The sequence below is a fragment of the Rattus rattus genome, chromosome 5 (assembly GCF_011064425.1).
Source record: "Rattus rattus isolate New Zealand chromosome 5, Rrattus_CSIRO_v1, whole genome shotgun sequence".
NCBI lineage: Eukaryota > Metazoa > Chordata > Mammalia > Rodentia > Muridae > Rattus > Rattus rattus.
The window spans coordinates 80,742,974-80,760,916 of NC_046158.1; the positions used below are offsets into that span (position 1 = coordinate 80,742,974).

Consider the following 17,943-nt stretch of genomic DNA (forward strand, 5'->3'; position numbering starts at 1 on the left):
TCTTTTTTTTTCCACGAGCTATGACAGTTTATTTGCCTTTCCGGGCTTTGATCTTCCGCAGATAAAACTCCAGCTCCTTGCCTTCGAGCACATAGCCATCTGCTCTGCCACACTGGCCTGGTCTTGAGGCAATACAGGTGAGAAGCTTGCCCTGCTGGAACTGCTCCTCCAGAAGATTGCTGATTTTGGCATTCTTTTTCCTTTCATCATATTTCTTTTGAATTTTCTTTGATTGTTTTTTGTTTAAAATCTCTTCCTCCTCAGGAGTCAGCTCGGTCCCCTTCTTGCGGCCCAGGGGCAGTGCATAGTGGGACTCATATCATTGTTGGTAAGGTGTGCTGTCAATAAGCACAATGCAGTTCTTCACCAGGGTCTTGGTGCGGACGAGCTCGTTATTGGATGCATTGTAGACAACGTCAATGATCCTTGTTTTGCGAGTACAACACTCAGAACCCCAGGAAAAATTCCCACATCCAATCTCAGAGCACGGTACTTCTTATTGCCTCCTCGAACTCGAACTCGGACTGTGTGTATGCAGCGAGGGCCAATCTTAGTGTTGGCGGCCGGCCTTCCCAGCTCGTACTTCTGCTTCTTGTGGTAGGGTTTTCTCTTACCTCCAGTCTTGCGGCGCTTGTGCAAGTCCTGAGAGATGCCAATCGCTCGGCGCTGGCTGGAAAGAGTGCCTGTTTGTTTTCTAAAGAGAGATCTAAAGAGAAATAAAGGCATGGAGTTGGGTCAGTGGGGAGGCAGGGAGGAGTTGGGGGAGGGAAATTTTAATTAGAAAATGTCACATCGGGAGGTAGACTGGTGTTAGACAGAGAGTGGCACATGGTGATTCTCACAGTTTTCTTAAAATGAGAAAGGCTTATTGAATAGCAGAGACTCAGACGTTGACTGCTCATCAGACAATCTGAAGTTGGGGAGTGCTATCTTTTCCCCTGTTGAATCATCGCAAGATAGCTGTGTGCTCAGACTAGACATGAACACCCTTCCCTTTCTTATGCCTGAGTGTTTAGTCAGTTCCTGCACTCCTTGCAGGATATTCTTTGGTTTCTTTTTTCTTTTTGTTGCTGTTGTTACTGTTGTTCAATCAACAAGACACAGTTCCTTCTCTGATCCTGAAAATAATTCCCGACTCTATAATTTTATGTTGTGACTCCCTATTTTCCATGAGCATGGTCGAATGATCCCAGAGGCAGCCTGATCCAAGTCCAGCCATGTTAGAGCTGTTTGTGAAATTCAGAAACACAATGTAGCTGAACATACATTACAACTTAAAGGCTGTGGGACAGGTATATTCCTCCACCCATGCTTATAGAGAAGCAGAGAAAACAGAAGGCAGAGAGTAGGGGACAAGCAGAAAATATGTCCTCAGTTCTGACACTTTGCAGGTTCCTTGACTACTGTGGGGCACCCAAACCCTTATCACTAATTCCTTTCATTCTGCCTCTGTTAGTCCACATTAGTTTCTGTTGCTTACAACCAGAAAGACTTAATGAATAGAAGACTATCACTCCACCTACAGAATGGTAAAAAGGTTAAAGGACATTGTAGAGCTGCCCATTGCTGGGTCTGAACTTCAGGATTTGACTGTATGTCTTAGGTCTTCTCTTGTTCCTTTTGTGACTTGGCTCCCTCTCGCTCTTCTAACAATGTCACATTCTACCCCAAAATCTCATTGACTCACTATACTGTGACAGAAACTAGATTCCAGAGTGATTTGCCTACAGTTGCAAGCTGATCCAAATGAGTAGCAGATCGTCTGTCTTCCAAAACCTTTGTCAGAGAGCCTCTCTGTGCCTGGACATGCCTAATAATCTATTTCAAAGGCAAAGCCTTCCACCTGGCAGACAGTAACAGCTTCTCTTAGAAACACCCAAAGGGTAGAACTTCTGGGCTCCCATGCAGAGGCATGAGCCTCCAGACAAGTCTTAATGTGGCTTAACATCAATACTTATGGAAAAAGAAGAGTTTCTGGGACTAGGAGAAGCCAGGCCAAAGCCTGTATCACTGGATACCATTCCCTGACCATAAAAGCCTGAATCTAGATGCTGCTGCATGGCCGACAATGAGATTTGTTGAACTAAGCTCAATCAGGAAAGGATGTGGGCAGGGAGGGGGGAGGAGAGAGGAAGAAAGATATCTCTGGTGAGTGTGATTGTGATTGTATAAGAAGGTAGAGGATAAAAGGCAGGGATAAAATCACCATGATGTGAAGGAAAATAGAGCTTTGCAATCATCAACTAAGAATGTGACAGATCCCATCACCAACCAGGGTGCATCTGTGTGCAGTGCACAGACTAAGCACTGAGAGACAAAGAAGAAAGAAGCCTGCCTTCTCTCCTCCAGGAGTGGCTGAGATCCAGGCTGGCATGCCAGGGACCTTCATTAGGTCAAGAGTGTTTGCAAGTCACCTCTGTATTCCAGGCCCTGCTCTAGACACTTGTGTTCCAACAGCTCCTAGACAGGCTGGTTTCTCTTTGTTGTTGAGGAAGTGGGCCCAGGATAACTAATCATTGTCTGGGTAAGGTTGGTCTGAAGAGGTAATGCTTGGACCACACTTGCATAGAGATGAGAGAAAATTTTGTCCGAGTTCACTGCAAATGCAAAGGCTTGCTGTGAGGGTTGTAGCTGGTTTGGAGGCAGACAAAGCTCATGTGGCTGGAGCAGAGGAAACAAACACTAGGACATGAACTTTCCCAGTTTTGCAGGCCATGGTGGGAGGTTTGGAGTCAATGATGGTTGCAATGGAAAGACTAAATGGATGAGACCTAAAAGTTCATGGTGACCTCTTAGGTCACAGTTATAAGAAGTACACCAAGACTTTACCACACAATGGGCAAAAGTTCCCTTGGAGGATTAATTATGTGCATTAGGTTTGCAGGATGCAAAAATGGTAACACAAGGGCTAGGCAGGTAGCTCAGTAGTATAGCCGTTACCTGGCATGCACAATATCACGAGCTAAATCTTGAGCACAATGAGTAATCTGATCATGAGAGGGGATTAAATTGTATTAATTAGAATGACCTTGGTAATGCCTCAATAGCAACAATAAAATTTCAGTGATTTAACAGTGTGACCAAAGATGATTCCTGCTAAGGCAATTGTGACTTACATGTAGACTAGGAAATCATTAGCATCACATTAGCATAAAGTAGTCAAGAACCTAAGGCAAGCAAGGGTCTAAACTATGGCACATTAGGAAAGTCCAATAATATTTCAAGGCAGGTTTGCAATGTACTAGATGAGAAACTGTGTATAGGGCCAGGGAGATGGCTCAGTGAGTAAGGGTGCTTGCCGCCAAGCATAACAACCTGGGTTCAATCTCCCAGACCCTAATGGTGGAAGGAGAGGACAGTCTCCTGTAAGTTGTCCTCTGACCTCCCCACAGGTACTGTGGTATTTGTAACACACACAAACACACAGACACATACACATTCCACACACACATACACACTTACACAAATACCTCACACATACAAACACACATACACATACATATCTCACACAAATTACTACACACATGCACACATATACGTTCACACTACACACATACATGGTATGTGGTAACATACTACATACATAAATACCTCATACACACATGTATACATATACATATACTTCACACACACAGACATCTCACATACACACATACCACACATACACACACATGCACATATTTATACCTCTCTGTTTCTGTCTCTGTCTGTCTCTGTCTGTCTGTCTGTGTGTGTGTCTCTTTCTCTCTCACACACACACAACTTAAGAAGAAGAAGGAGGAGGAGGAGGAGAAAGGAGAAGGGGAAGGGGAAGGAGGAGGAGAAGGAGGAGGAGGAGGAGGAGAAGGAGAAGAAGAAGAAGAAGGAAGAGGAAGAGGAAGAGGAAGAGGAAGAGGAAGAAGAAGAAGAAGAAGAAGAAGAAGAAGAAGAAGAAGAAGAAGAAGAAGAAGAAGAAGAAGAAGAAGAAGAAGAATAATCATCATCCAAGGATGATGATTCTGAGAATGGATCTTAGGTTCTGATGTCTGAATAGTTTGACTACTCATCCTTCATCTCCCTATCCTCTTTCTTCCCCCTTCTCCTTTCCTGATCTCACCCCATCCTCATTCAGTAAGTCCCCTTAACAGTCTCTTAAGACGCATTATTCTCAACATGTCAACTAACTCCCAACATCATTTACTTAATGACCTTGGCTGTTTACTCTCTGCATTTGAGCTTAAGTTCCTTATACAAAGTTTTTTAAGCCCATTCGTGAGTGTCAAAGAACACAATGTAGAATGTGTATATTCAATCTACTATAACAGGGTCCAAAAATAGTGGGTATTTCTGACATATTCTTTCTCCAAACTTAATCTTTTTGTGTCTTTCTATGTACTTCTCTGTCCCATCTCTCATCTCGCTTCCAGATGGATTTCTCTTTTTGTGTGGTGGATATAATTTTGGTATCAATGAAGTTTGATTTAAAAATGTACAATGGCTTTAGCGCATGGATATTTTATGTTGGGGTCACCTTAAACCTGTCACCACTCCTGAGTATCTGGGAAGGTAAGCTTGGGTTGCTGATGTCTCTGCAAATTACGACATGACTTCTAAGTTTGCTGGGTCATTTCCACTTGTGGTAGAAGGAAAGGAACATGGAACTCCTCTTTGTGAAGCTTCCATGAGCTATGTCTGTTGGTGAGACCATCACTTCCATATACATATCATTGGTCAGAGCTACAACCTTCCACAAGCTGGGGGTTGATCTCTGAAAGGAGAAGAAGGAAGGAGGGAAAGGAGGACAGGTGGGAGGGGCAGGTGAGCAGGAAACTGAAAGAAGATAGTGTGAGATTATGGATGAAATTTTCCCTTAGATAAATGAAAGCTTAATGGAAGAGAACACCAAAGGAAGGTGGGAATGGAAAATAAAAGTTCCTACCTAAGTATGAAAAAGTTCAATGACTACACAGTTAGACAGAAATTTATATGAGTTCCAGAGTGTCACCTGCCAGCTTCACGATGATGGACATTTTGCCTGTTTTACCAGTGAGTGTCTTTTGTTTCCTTCCTCACAGCTGGATTGTTTTGAAATGCTTCACAAACATCACATCTTTCAATCTGTAAATATTTCAGGATGTGTCTCTATGAGACACAGGCTACTTAAAATAACATAACCACCATCTCATCATCACATCATTGGTCGTTCTACTTCTTACTCATGGAAAAGTTCATTCTTTGATAATTTATACATACATCATACATTTTGATCTTGTATATTCTTATTATTTTAATTTTTTTCAGCTAGAGGTTTCATGTAAGTAACATAAACATAGATAGACCATTATGGAAAAGGGCTACTACCTATGCTGTCCTTCTGAGAGCATTCCGCTGGTCATTTTTTGTTAGCTGGTACCTTGGTGTTTCATCTGTGCCTAAAGAAGACCAGAGTCCTTGCTGCCTATGGGTCAGGAAGTTTAGCTAATCTTTCCTTGTCCGTGACGAGAACAAAAGAACTAGGAGAAATTGGAGGGAAAATCCACATAAGAACGAAATCGGCTTTCACGGTTATGATACCCAAGCCAGGCCTTCTCAGTAACAGCTTCTATCCTGTCTCCAGCTCTAGAAGGCTATGCCCTTTCCCTGCCTATCCTTGTTTGGGAATAGAAAGTTTACTTTATTCTGCTCTAGTGCTGTAAAGCAGGAACACCCAGGATGGGGGAGGGGAGGTCCTATACCTTTTCAGACAAATGAGCCCAAAATACCTTTGCTTCACCCCATGAAGAAACCACCAAAACGCCTGTACTGAGCACCAATCAATGGGGCACCTGTGGGTGGCAGGAAAAAACCGGAGTGGTCTCATTCTCCCAGAAATTGCTCCTCTGTCACATGCCCAATCTCTTCTCCCTTTCTTACTTTTCTTGTTATCATGACAACACAGGTGACAACAGCATCTTTAGGAAGAAAGTGTTCACTCTGGCCTACGGTTTGTGTATTCAGCCCATTGTGGCTGGGACGGTGTGTTACCAAGGAGTGAAAGCACAGACCAGTGGTCACTTTACATGTGTAGTCAGAGATAAATGTTAACTCTCAGCATGGTTTCTTGTTCTTATTCTGTCGGGGGCTCTGACCCGTGAAATGGTATCACCCACAGTTAGAGTGAGTCTTTCTACCTCAACTTACCCAAACTATAAACTCCCTCAAAGAATGACCAAAGATTTGTTTCCAAGGTACTTCTGGATCCTGCCAAAATGATGATCAGAATAATCTATCGTATCCCCTTTTCCCACCCATCCCCGATTTTCACCACCATCCCTTAGCTTCTCACTTCCCCTGCAGCCCTGTCTCTGGACTTCGACCCCCTCCCATGAGTTACAGACTGCGTGTGACTATTTTGGGGGGCTTGAAACTCGCCCTTTCTGCTGCATCTGGGCTCGTGCTGCACAGCCTGCTACTTCATCAGCCTGGGTTTGTCCCTTTCTCTTTCCCCACCCACAGAGTCAGCTCCTGGTGGCCTCATTTAGGCCCCAGATGTGTCTCTATTCTCACTACATGCAGCCTGCTGACTAGATGGGTGGCTCTGGTTCAGGCTTAGGACAGCCCCTTCACGCCACTCCCTTGGGAAAAATAAGCAAGCTTCTCTTGGCCCATGCTGATCAGGAAGAAATAATGGTAGGGTTAAGACTAAATGCTGGTAATGCCTCACATTCTGGGACAGGCTAAACGGTGAGTGGTTTCACAGGGCCTCAAGTAACACAGAGCACGGAGTTCATTATGGATGCTATCAGCCAGACACCCAGAGAAGAGCTCTCTCAGGATATCTCCATTAATTCTGTGTTAGAGGATTGGCTAATGCCACTTAAAGAATCAGAATATCAGAAAGGTTAAGTGGATGGCCCACACTCACATAGAAGGAAAGCCACTGAATGTGATCTCACCAAAAAGCCTCGCTCTTGACATTGTGATGCTAGCCCCTATGGACGGCGGACAGGGGAGGACAAAGTAACTGTGCCACCTTTTCTGTCATCCGAGAAGTTCTCTCCTTCTCACCTCCATATTTGCCTCTCATCCTGTTCGTTACTCACTTGTATTTCATTTCCTCTAGAGAAGGGTTTGTGGTGTGTGTCTGTGCCTTTTCTCCATCCTGTCCCCTGCATGTTTCTGCCTGCACCTCCAGGATGCTGACAATGACCTGGTCAAGCTCCAGAAATCCTTGTGGAAACTTCAGGACCTAAGTGATCCAGAATCAGGGTCAAGATTTCCCTTTCTGTCATGCTATGGGAACCTGTCCTCAGAGCTCCACTGTCTGATTCAAGTTGAAAAGTGAGCTAGTCCAAAAGAGGAAAGTGGGGGAGAGATAGAGAGAAGCTGTCTAGAGTTCAGACTTCTTGAAAATCAGGTGATGATCTGCATGTCTGATGAGGATGAGCTGTGTCAAGGAATAACTAGCCTCCCTCACAAACACAGTTTCCCTTCTTCCACCACTGAGATAACTGGTATACACATAGGCATGCATGTGTATGTATACACACACATAAACATACATGTACATATATGTACAAACATACACACAAACATGAACAAAACCACAGATGCGCATATATACAACTACATATACACACAAACATTTACAAACATAAACATATACATGTGGGTGTGCGCGCGCGCGCGCGAGCGCGCACACACACACACACACACACACACACACACACACACACACACACACCAGCTTCTGATCACAGTGCCTCCAGCATGCCTCTACTTCTCTTCTGAACAACTTCATGCCTCTGGGATGCTGAATCCCTCTGGTGGGATGAACCACCTTTATCAGAGATCCCCTTACTGTTAAAGGTTAGAACTTTGCTTTTGTGAACCTCCTTCTGGTTTTCAATTACATGTGGGAAGATGCTTTTGCCTGGTAGCCACAAGGTATACAGATTGTCTCCTTTCCTGTTTATCTTTATTTAGAGTCTTTTTGTTTGCTTCGCTTGGAATCTGTGTTTGTCTTTCCAAGGCAGGTCCGTCCTAGCTAGGATTTCCATTGCTGTGACAAAGCACCAGGACTGAAAGCAAGTTGGGGAAGGAAGGGTTTATTCAGTTTACAGTTTCATGTCACAGCCCACCATCAAAGGCTGTCAGGCCAGGAACTCCTGACAGGACCTCACAGGCAGGAACTGAATCAGAAGCCGAAGAAGTGCTGCTTACTGGCTTGCACCTCATGGCTTAATCAGCTTGCTTTCTTATACAGCCCATGATGGAAAGCCCAGGGTCCCTCATCTCAGAGGGACCTACTTTGTGTCAAATCTAAACAACAACAACAACAACAACAACAACAACAAAAACCAGGACAAGGTATCACACTATTTCTCAAACTAGTTGGAATAATCCTCCTGCCGCAGCCTCCCGAGATTACAGGCAAGAGTTATCACTCAGTTTATTTCTATTCTTCATTGCTTAGCTTTCAATGCAAATCTCATAATTACCATTTTTATTTGTATCTAGCCTCCTATGGACTAAATATTGCATAATTCATTTAAATAGATCCCAGAGGATGTACACTGACGTTGCTTCCTTGGGCTATGATGGTCTGGGAAACTTTAATAGAAATATTTATGCATGCAGCTTTGAGCCTCGTTTAGATTATCCTCTCAGACAGCTGATAAGGATGGGGATAGTGGATGAACAGTTACAACTACACAGCCTATAAAGTCGGTACAAGAGCCAAATTCCCAAAGCTAGGTAGGGAGGCACAAACTTGGAGTCCCAGCTCTGGAGAGGCAGAGACAGACAGTGCCCTGCAGCTCTCTGGGCAGGCATCTGGTCTAAGCATAAGAGCCCCAGATCCCATGGCAGACTTTGTTTCAAAGAACAAGGTTGATGGCTTCCCCAGGAATGACACCTGAGAATGACTTCTGGACACACTGGTACTTGTGTAACACACACACACACACACACACACACACACACACACACACACACACACGTATCAAGAGTCAGTCTCTCAGTAGGGGTATAACCATCATTGCTGTCTCAGACACACTCAAGGAGTTAGGATGGACAGGACAGATGCTCTAACAAAACCAAGACTCTGAAGGAGAGAAAAGGGAAGCCGATGCTAGGTGGGAAAGCAGTCACTTCTGTTGGACACCACGAAGCACATATTTGTAGGTTGATGTCATTATGCAGGTGAAGGCAGACAAGATAAAATGGGGCCTGTCCTTGGATGAGAAGGGAGGCAGGAACAGAGGTTTTAGAAGGAAAGAGAGAAGCAGAGGAGGAGGGGTGTCTGGGAGAACATGGCGGCAGATGATAAGGTTCTTCTCTGTGCATAGATACAGGTTATTATGAATATTTTTAAGGGATGGGTGTATACAGGATTTTGTGCTGTCTAGATGGGCAAATTATATCTTATCAATTGGATCAGAGGTTATTGTGTGGTGTGTTCTTTCATGTGGCGACTTAATTGAGTTCAAGAGAAGGTGCGGTGGTGGGACACACCAAGCCCACCACAGAATTGGGATGTGTATGCCTGGTGTGGTAACATCCTACCAAGGGAACTGTGAGTGAAAGCAAAACAGAATGGCAGGGTACTGTACAGGAATGGCTCACAGACTGCCCGGGTCTGAGAGCACTTGGGGGCTAGTAAAATTAGCACCAGTTCCTATGGCCTGTTGGAGCCGGAACTAGTGAGAAAGTGACTGCCTGGCACATGTGCCATTTAATATTTACCACAACACATATTTTACAGCTCATGATCTGGAAGATGTCCTTCTTTCTGTGTTTTCCGATCTCTGAACTCCAGTTTCCTCACCTGCCTTCTACAAACGAGGTCAGTGAAGGATGATGCTTCCATGACTGAGATAATGAGTGTAAAGAGTATAGTGTCATCCATGCACCTGAAGGACATGATGGGCAGCACGCGAGCTTGCCCTGTCAGGTCCAAAGAAGGTGCACTTCAGACTTGAAGCAGAAATCCTTGCATGGAAACTGGAAGCCTCCCCATAAAGGGTTTACTGCACTGAGGACCTAAGTTTGGACCCCCTAACTGCCACATAGAACTCAGGGGCTGGTGCTATGTATCTGTAAACCAAGAACTCAAGGGTTGGAGAAGGGCAGATTCTGGGTCAGTCAGCCTAGTCAAAGGGGTCCAGGATCACTGAGAGACCTTGTCTCCAGAAGAGTAAGGTGAAGAGTGATCGAGGAAGACATTGGACATCAATCTTTGCCCTTCATACACACACACAAACACACACACACACACACACACACACACACACACATCTATGAGAGACAGCGCTGAACGGGGAACGGGGACAGAGATAGACAGACAGAGAGCGACACAGACAGATTTTTTTAAAAGTGAATCGCATTAGGCCAACAAACATGTAAAGATGCTCCACCATTCTCACAGTTAATATGGTAATGGAGATGAGGAACACAGTAGGTTTTTGTTATATCATTTTATTTACTCCTTACCACAACACTGTTCTCATTTTGGGAATAGAATCAGAAAAGGAAGCCATTTGAAGTCATACAACTGGTTACTAGAGAAAATAGAATAAAATTCAAGCCATTTGGCCAGTGCCTCATTGACCAGATTTCAAAATAGTTGCCAAAATGACTAGGCATATACTGTGCAATAGCATTTTAACCTTTAACTAGCTCTTCAACCTTTAAAAGTTGCTCTATGAAAGAGATAGCATTATTTTTGTTGAAATGAGGAATGAGACACGGGTACCAGAGCCATACAACTGGTAAATGGCAGAGGTGGGGCCTTTCCTAGAGGCCATAATTAATGCATGCCAAGCCCACAGGATCTGTGTCATTTGTCTCATCCCTGAAATATTAAGTTTCTGTTTTGGGGACCAGGTCAACATTTTGCCTGTGTTGTTACTGAGAAGGGTCCTTGAGCACATAGATGCCTGGGGACAGCCAGAGCTGCTGGGATTATTTATGTGTAAGAGGACAGTGCTGCTGCAGTGAGAGACTCTCCACTCCTGAGAGACTGAGAAGCAGCGATTCAAGGAGCTTGCTCACGAGAGCGAGCTCAAGCTCAGACATAGCCCTGAAGCTCCTTGGTGCCCAGCCCTTGTTGTAGTCCTGCAGCTCCTTGGGTGGAGAATTTTGAACAAGTAGCTTCTCCCACTGGAGCTTCAGTTCCCTTATCTGTGACACGATATTGATGCCACTTTCTGAGCTCTTTCCAGGAGACCATGTCAGGATCTGGCTCATTGTCTAGTGTGGCTTGAGTGCTGGTGGCCCGGTAGCCTGGTGGCTTTTCTGCTCTTGCTGTCGCTGCTAGTATCCCTGTCTTCACAGGAGAAAGTAAGGCTAGCCACCCAGCTCCGGGACAGACATCTGCTGTTCATGCTTTTGGCACTCCTCCCTCCCTGAGGCCTCTAGCAGCAGCTGCCTTAGCCTCACAATGGGCCGTTCAAAGCACCTTGACCACAGCCTGCTGCTGTCCCTGAAGCAAAGGAGAAAAGAAAAAGGGAGGCAGAGAAGAAAGTTTTCCTCAGGACTTTCCCAGAGCCCGAATCAACTCCCCTCTACCTTCCCACCAACCCACTCCAGGCCCTAGTTTCCTAGGTACCCGTTAGTCATGTGTTCTGTATCTAAGGCTGAAACCCGCAGCTGTTAGCCACTGGTTCTGACTATTAATACCATGACTGAGAAGCAGAAGGTCACTGAGCTCAGGGCTTGCACTGAAACAGCCACCTCCCTCTCTCAGTTAGGGGGACAGGAAGCTGGAGACAGCTTAGCCATCTGCAGAGCCCAGGGACCCACAGCTTGCATGAGGTGCTGACTGCCAAGGTGGTGTTCAAATTTCCACATCAAGATATATACCATCGTTCACCTGGAATCACAGACTCCCCTCAGCCGTCAAGACTCTTACCTGCTCCTAGAATCTGCCTGTGAGTTTGCAGGTGCTTAGTCATGGAGCATGGAGCTGGCAAAGACTTTAATCAAAACATTCCATTTCACAGGTAAAGAAACTGAGGCCCTGAGGGATGAGATGACTAGGTAAGGATAGTACATGAGTCAGGAAGGGCTGGGCAGGGATATCTTATTGTAGACAGTGAGCCTGGGGCTGTTGCATTTGGCAAAAGCAGAGCCCACCACAAAAGTCTCACTAGTGTGGAACTACTATGTGATCTACCTGAAGCCTGGGAGCCTAGAACACGGCGGAAATTTTCCAGTGCTGTACACCCTTGACAGAGGGCCTGCCAGAAACCAGCTGGATAAAAGGATGGTCAAGCAAAAATGTGCACTGATGTAGAAAGATGTGAGTCCAAGTGTGAAAAGAGAAGCAAACGCCCCAGGTAGAAGTCATCCTGAGGCATCACTTGGATAAAGAGTGCATAGAAAAAAAGAGACAGAAGGAATAACATTTGCTACTAGAAGGCAGGATTATGAGAAGCCTTCCCCTCACCCTTTCTTACATTTATTTTCCACTTCGAGACCGCCTGATTGGAAACAATTTTAAAAGAATACATAATAAGTAGGCAAGCACGCCTGGGTCCATTGTCACCCTCTCAGCCACTAAGACGGGCTTGGCTTGCTGCAGCTTGCATGACCTAGTGCCCATTGCAGGACGTGGGAGTGTTTTCCTTTCCAGTGCAGAGTGAACAAGCTCAGACCTGAGAGCAGGAAGCCACATTAATTTTGCCGAAGCCTGGGAGCTGTAGTTCCAGTCTGGAGCACTCCTTGGTCTATAGTGTCCTCCAGGGCAGGAAAAGGTTGCATCCCAGGCCCCGGTATCAACACCTGCTCAGCTGAGAGTGATGAGTTGGGGGCAGAAGCCAAGGCTGAGGTTTGAGAGTCAGGAGATGGGAAGAGGGAGTGAAACCTCTCCAAGTCCCCAGCTGTGCCATCAAGAAACTTAATGGCCAAATGTGATCTCTCTCTCTCTCTCTCAAAAACACACACACACACACACACACACACACACACACACACACACGCCTTATTCATATTTCCTCACCACTTGCCCAATACAATGCCAAGAGCCTCAAGACTGGCCCTAACCTTTCTGCCTAGCCCATGGAGGCTACTCCTCTGTAGGAGCCTTCTGCTCCTTGCTGACCAAAGGTGAGATGCTAGATTTTGGGTCTTCAATGTTCCTCAAAGTTCCCTTTGTAAAGTTCCAGTCTTCAGCTTGACACTATGGGGAGGTGGGCTCTTTTAGGAGGTCTTTAACTTGTTGAGGGCATGGCCTTGGTGGAGTAATGACACTGCTGCTTGGCTTTTTTGTTTGCTTGGTTTTTGTTTGTTTGTTTTGCTTTGCTTTGCTTTTGTTTTTGTTTCTGTTGTTGCTGCTGCTGCTTCTCTCTCTCTCTCTCTCTCTCTCTCTCTCTCTCTCTCTCTCTCTCTCTCTCTCTCTGTGTGTGTGTGTGTGCCCCCACCATGAACGGAACAGTTTTGCTTAACAATGTACTCTCTTGATGGTGTTTTCAGCCACCTGTTCTCCAAAAGCCTAAAAGCAACAATAAACCCAGAACCAATCACCAAGTAGAATCTCCAAAACCATAATCCAAAATCAACCTTTCCTCTCCCTAAGTTGACTGCCCTGGGTTTGTGAGACAGTAATAGAAGCTGAAGAACGCACTGAGGAATGGTGGATCTTGCCAGATTGCCATGGAGACCAGAAGTTTGTTTAGGCAGGACTATCTCCCCAAGCCACAGACCAAGTCTTTCCTGCAGGGATGCCTGCCTCAGACTCCATCTGGGATCTATTATTTCCTGGAGCTAGGAATCCTGGGGAATAGATGCTGTTCCCTATAGACCTGCCTACAGAGACACCATGTCACATCAGAAGGGGCCTGTCCATTGGAGCAGCTTCCCTTCTCCCACACAGCTACAGAGGGAACTAGTGTACCTAGATCCAAGAGCATCATGGGGCAGGTAGGCAGAGGACTTAAATCTTAGCTCCTCTTCTCAGTAAGCTGTGTTCTCAGGCCAGTGACAACACTTGAACCTCCATAGCCCTGCATGTAAAGTGAGTCTTAGGGATTCTGATAGAACGTCAATGGATCTAAACCTCTTTAACAGTATTGGTGACCTGAAGCCCTCTTGCTGCTTCTTTGTAGATTCCACACGCTATACTCTCTCTCTCTCTCTCTCTCTCTCTCTCTCTCTCTCTCTCTCTCTCTCTCTCTCTCTGTGTGTGTGTGTGTGTGTGTGTGTGTGTGTGTGTGTGTGTGTGTTTCTAGGGATCAAGCCCAGGGCCTGAGGCATATTAGATAAATGTTTAGACATCCCCTTTCCTAGATTTTATATTTTTAAATGGCTGGAAAAAAATCAGGACAAGAGCAATAGTTTGCAATATAGAAAGTATAATCTTGTGTAATTCAAACTTCAGTGTCCATAATAAAGTTATATTGAATGCAGCAGTGACTGAGTGTTTATTGCCTATGGCTGCTTTATTGCGAGGACAGCTGAGTGGTGGCCACGTCATACAGAGTGCGAGCTATTTACTGTGTGGCCCTTTATACAAAAGATATGCTGAGTCCTGACCTACTCTGTATCACAGTAAAAGTGTCAACAAAGGTTTCTTCCCTTTTCCTATGACTCTGATCACCTTTTCTCAAGTTCTGCCCACTGGGTGCCTTTTTAGCTTGTCTCGTGCACAGAATGGTGACAAACATCATCCCTGTTGTGGAGAGCGGGGAGAAGTGTGTGTGCCCAGGAGCATCCATTATCCTTAGGTTTGAAGTGGGATCAAGTTGTAGAGAGAAAATCATTCTGCTGCTAACTGGTCATGCGGCCTGGAGAAAATCCTTTTGCCTCTCTAAGTCTCAGTGTCCCTCATCTATAAATTGGGATTTTGATCATAGCTAATGTTCATGTTCCACATGTTGAAGCTAGACAGTGTTCCAGTCACACCTTGTAACCTATTTAACCTCTGCAGTCCTATGAGGTAACTTATTCCATTACTCTACTTCTGACAACAATCAAGAAGTCAAGGCCCAGGCTAGCCTCAAACACATGTTCTCCTGCATTAATCTCCTGAATGCTGGGATTATGTGCACCACCATACCCAGCTTCAAGTGTGTTTTGATATATGCATACTTTATAGAATGGATAAATTAAGCTATTTACCATGTGCATTACCATATATTTTTTAAGGTAAGAATACTTAAAATCTCTTTAGCAGCAATTTTCAGTTATATAAAATTTTTATGATTGATAGCCCTGATGTTGTAACATAGCTGTTTTGATCTTGTTCTTCTTGATGGAAATTTGTATCATCTGGCCTAGGCCTTTGACTCCTCATTTCTGGCAATGATCAGTTGAGTTTGTTTCTACGAGTCAAATTTTCACTGTTGTTATCGGAGAAAGTACATTGAGAATTAGCCAGAATCAGTTTGTGTAATCCAAGCTTACTAAAATCATCCAAAGAATCATAACCAGGAACCGGTTTCTTCTCTCTACTCGGTGAATTTGGCTTTTCAAAATAAGTGAGATTGCACAGTACTTACCTTTCCAAAGCATAGATTATTGGTTTGTTTTGCTCATTATAACACATCTTTTGATATAGCCAAGGCTAAGTTATATTCTATCTATCTATCAATATATCTGTCTGTCTGTCTTTCTGTCTGTCTATCTCATGGTGTGTGCGCGCGCGTGTGTGTGTGTGTGTGTGTGTGTTTGTGTTGTTGTTGTTGTTGTTGTTTACTCTATCCATTTACCCATTGACAAACACAGCTTCACTCTAGAATTTGGTTATTGTGATTAACATGGCAGTGACCGTAGACTGTAGATGTCTCTTTTGACATACTTCATGTGATTTAGGTATATACCCAACAGTAAGGTTGCTGGATCATATGATAGTTTTACTATTTCATTTTAAGGAAAATCTGTATTCCATATTTTAGACATTTTTACACTTTTTTGACAGCTATTTAATTTAATAATCTATTTAAGTACATTGTGAGGAAGAGGAAAAGGAAGGTATAAAGTATCTGAATCTTTTGGAATAATGTTCTTACAGTACTAGTACCTGAATGGGGAGAGAACACACATAGGGTAACATCCAGCTTTACTTGGAAATCTCTGTCCATTTACAAAGCCACAGGAATCCTCTTATGTCCTGTTCTCAGTGGCTTCTTTATTTCTTCCTCCCCACTGATTGGAAGCTAATGGCTACCTTCCCTCCAGGTATAGACTCTCCTTTCACTGTTTCCTGCCCTCCCCTGGAGAGATGGCTAAAAAGTAGCTCCTCCTCTTCCACTCTATGGTGTCAGCTCTATGTGCTTCCTACCTTAATTAGGACCAAGTTCTTCTAGTAGTTTCCTTTCTGAATTGTCCTGAGCTAAGTCCAGCCAGGACACTCTAGACATACTGGAAGAAACCTGACAAATGCTGTCCACTTCCTTTCCACTGTCTACACATTTGCAGATCCCGGGCCTGCATCTCTCAGGTCGGACAAAACCCACCCTCTCTGGTCAGTCCTTTCTGTACCTGCATCAGGCTCAGCACTTTTTCCCAGCTTCTCACTCCCATGTTCACACATGGATGATAATTGAATGTTAAGGGCTGGGGCAGGCACTGTCTTGCCCTTTTGTGTAACTGATCCACAAGGCAGTATCTTGTGTATGCTATGAGCTCCTACGTGGATGGGAAAGTTGGGAGACATGTGTGACATTTGATTAATAGCTTGCCCTCTGAAATAACTGCAGGATGTTGAGAAAATTAATTAGGCCTTCTGGGCCTCTGAAGAAAGCATTATTTTCCCTGTGAAGTTATGAGAATTCAGAGAGACAGTACACAAAGAACCTATAACAGTGCCTGTCCCATGTTTAAACGTAATACATATTCAACACAGATAAGCTATTATTACTTCTATATCTTTGAATAAATATCTTGGCTTAGAGGGTTTCTAGAATGTGGCAAAGCTTTCTCCACAGCCTTGCCTAATGTCCTACACCAGCATGTGTGGTGTGCTGATGTCATGCCTCCTCCTCCACAATGCGCTCCCCCTGGAAATGAGAGCCAAATAAACTCATCCTTCCTCAAGTTGCCTTTGACACGCACTTCGTGGCAACGATGAAGAAAGCAACTAATACAGAAGAAAAGCAATAGCTCAGTTCCGATAGGAACCAAGGAGCTTCAGTTTGGATATTGTGAGTGTGCAAGGACCTCAGACAGGAGAGAGAAGAAAAGTATATCCAAAGACGTGGAGCCCAGAGCCAGAGATTGAGAGCTTGGGAACCTGTGCATCACAGGAGGGATGCTCCATTCCTGGGAGGCTGGAGGTGGGATAGGAAGCAGAGATAAGTCTGCACAGAGACCCCAGTCCTCTTTAGGGCTCCTTGGGCAAGCCAGAACATGAAGGGCATGGTAAACTACAGAACAGAACATCTGTATAGTCATTGTTTGGTGTGAAGTCCCAACTTAACAGTACTTACTGAGCTCATGCCCTGGCACTACAGATGGGAGAAGCCGGTAAATTTATTTTAACATTGAACATTAAGGGCAGCGATTGCCCAGAACAGGGAAGAAGGGGAGCTGGATGAATGTTAGGAAAAATGCATGGGGGAGGGAAAGAACAGATGACTGGACAGGGCAAAGGGCCTTACCTGACATAGGGCAGATCAGAGTCTGCTGGAAAATGCCCTGCCCCTCCCCCATGCAAAGCCCTGTGTGAGTGAAGAGCAAAAAGGGTCTAGCCTATGACCAACCTTTCCGGTCCCTGTGTAGAGGAAGTACAGTGGTCAAGACTGGCCTGGAGAAGAAAGAGTAGCATTTCAGGGAAGTGCTGTGGGGTAAAGCTTTCCCTCTAGTCTCTGATTGTAAGAAAGAGCCATGATTTCCTCTTTCAGCACACACCCAGGACTACAAACACTCAGACAGACCTTGGAGGCAAAGCCAATGATGGCTATTCTGGTGTCTGGGATTACCGCACTGGGTTTTCAATCCAGTTCTGCCCAATGCTGCAGCTCTGTTTCCTCTTTAGGGAGCACC

The 17,943-nt window shown here is 44.8% G+C and overlaps 1 pseudogene; it reads right to left on the reverse strand.

The window, feature by feature from the left end:
* Positions 1 to 11,208, reverse strand: LOC116900933 (annotated as a pseudogene).
* Positions 11,209 to 17,943: the final 6,735 nt, after the last annotated feature.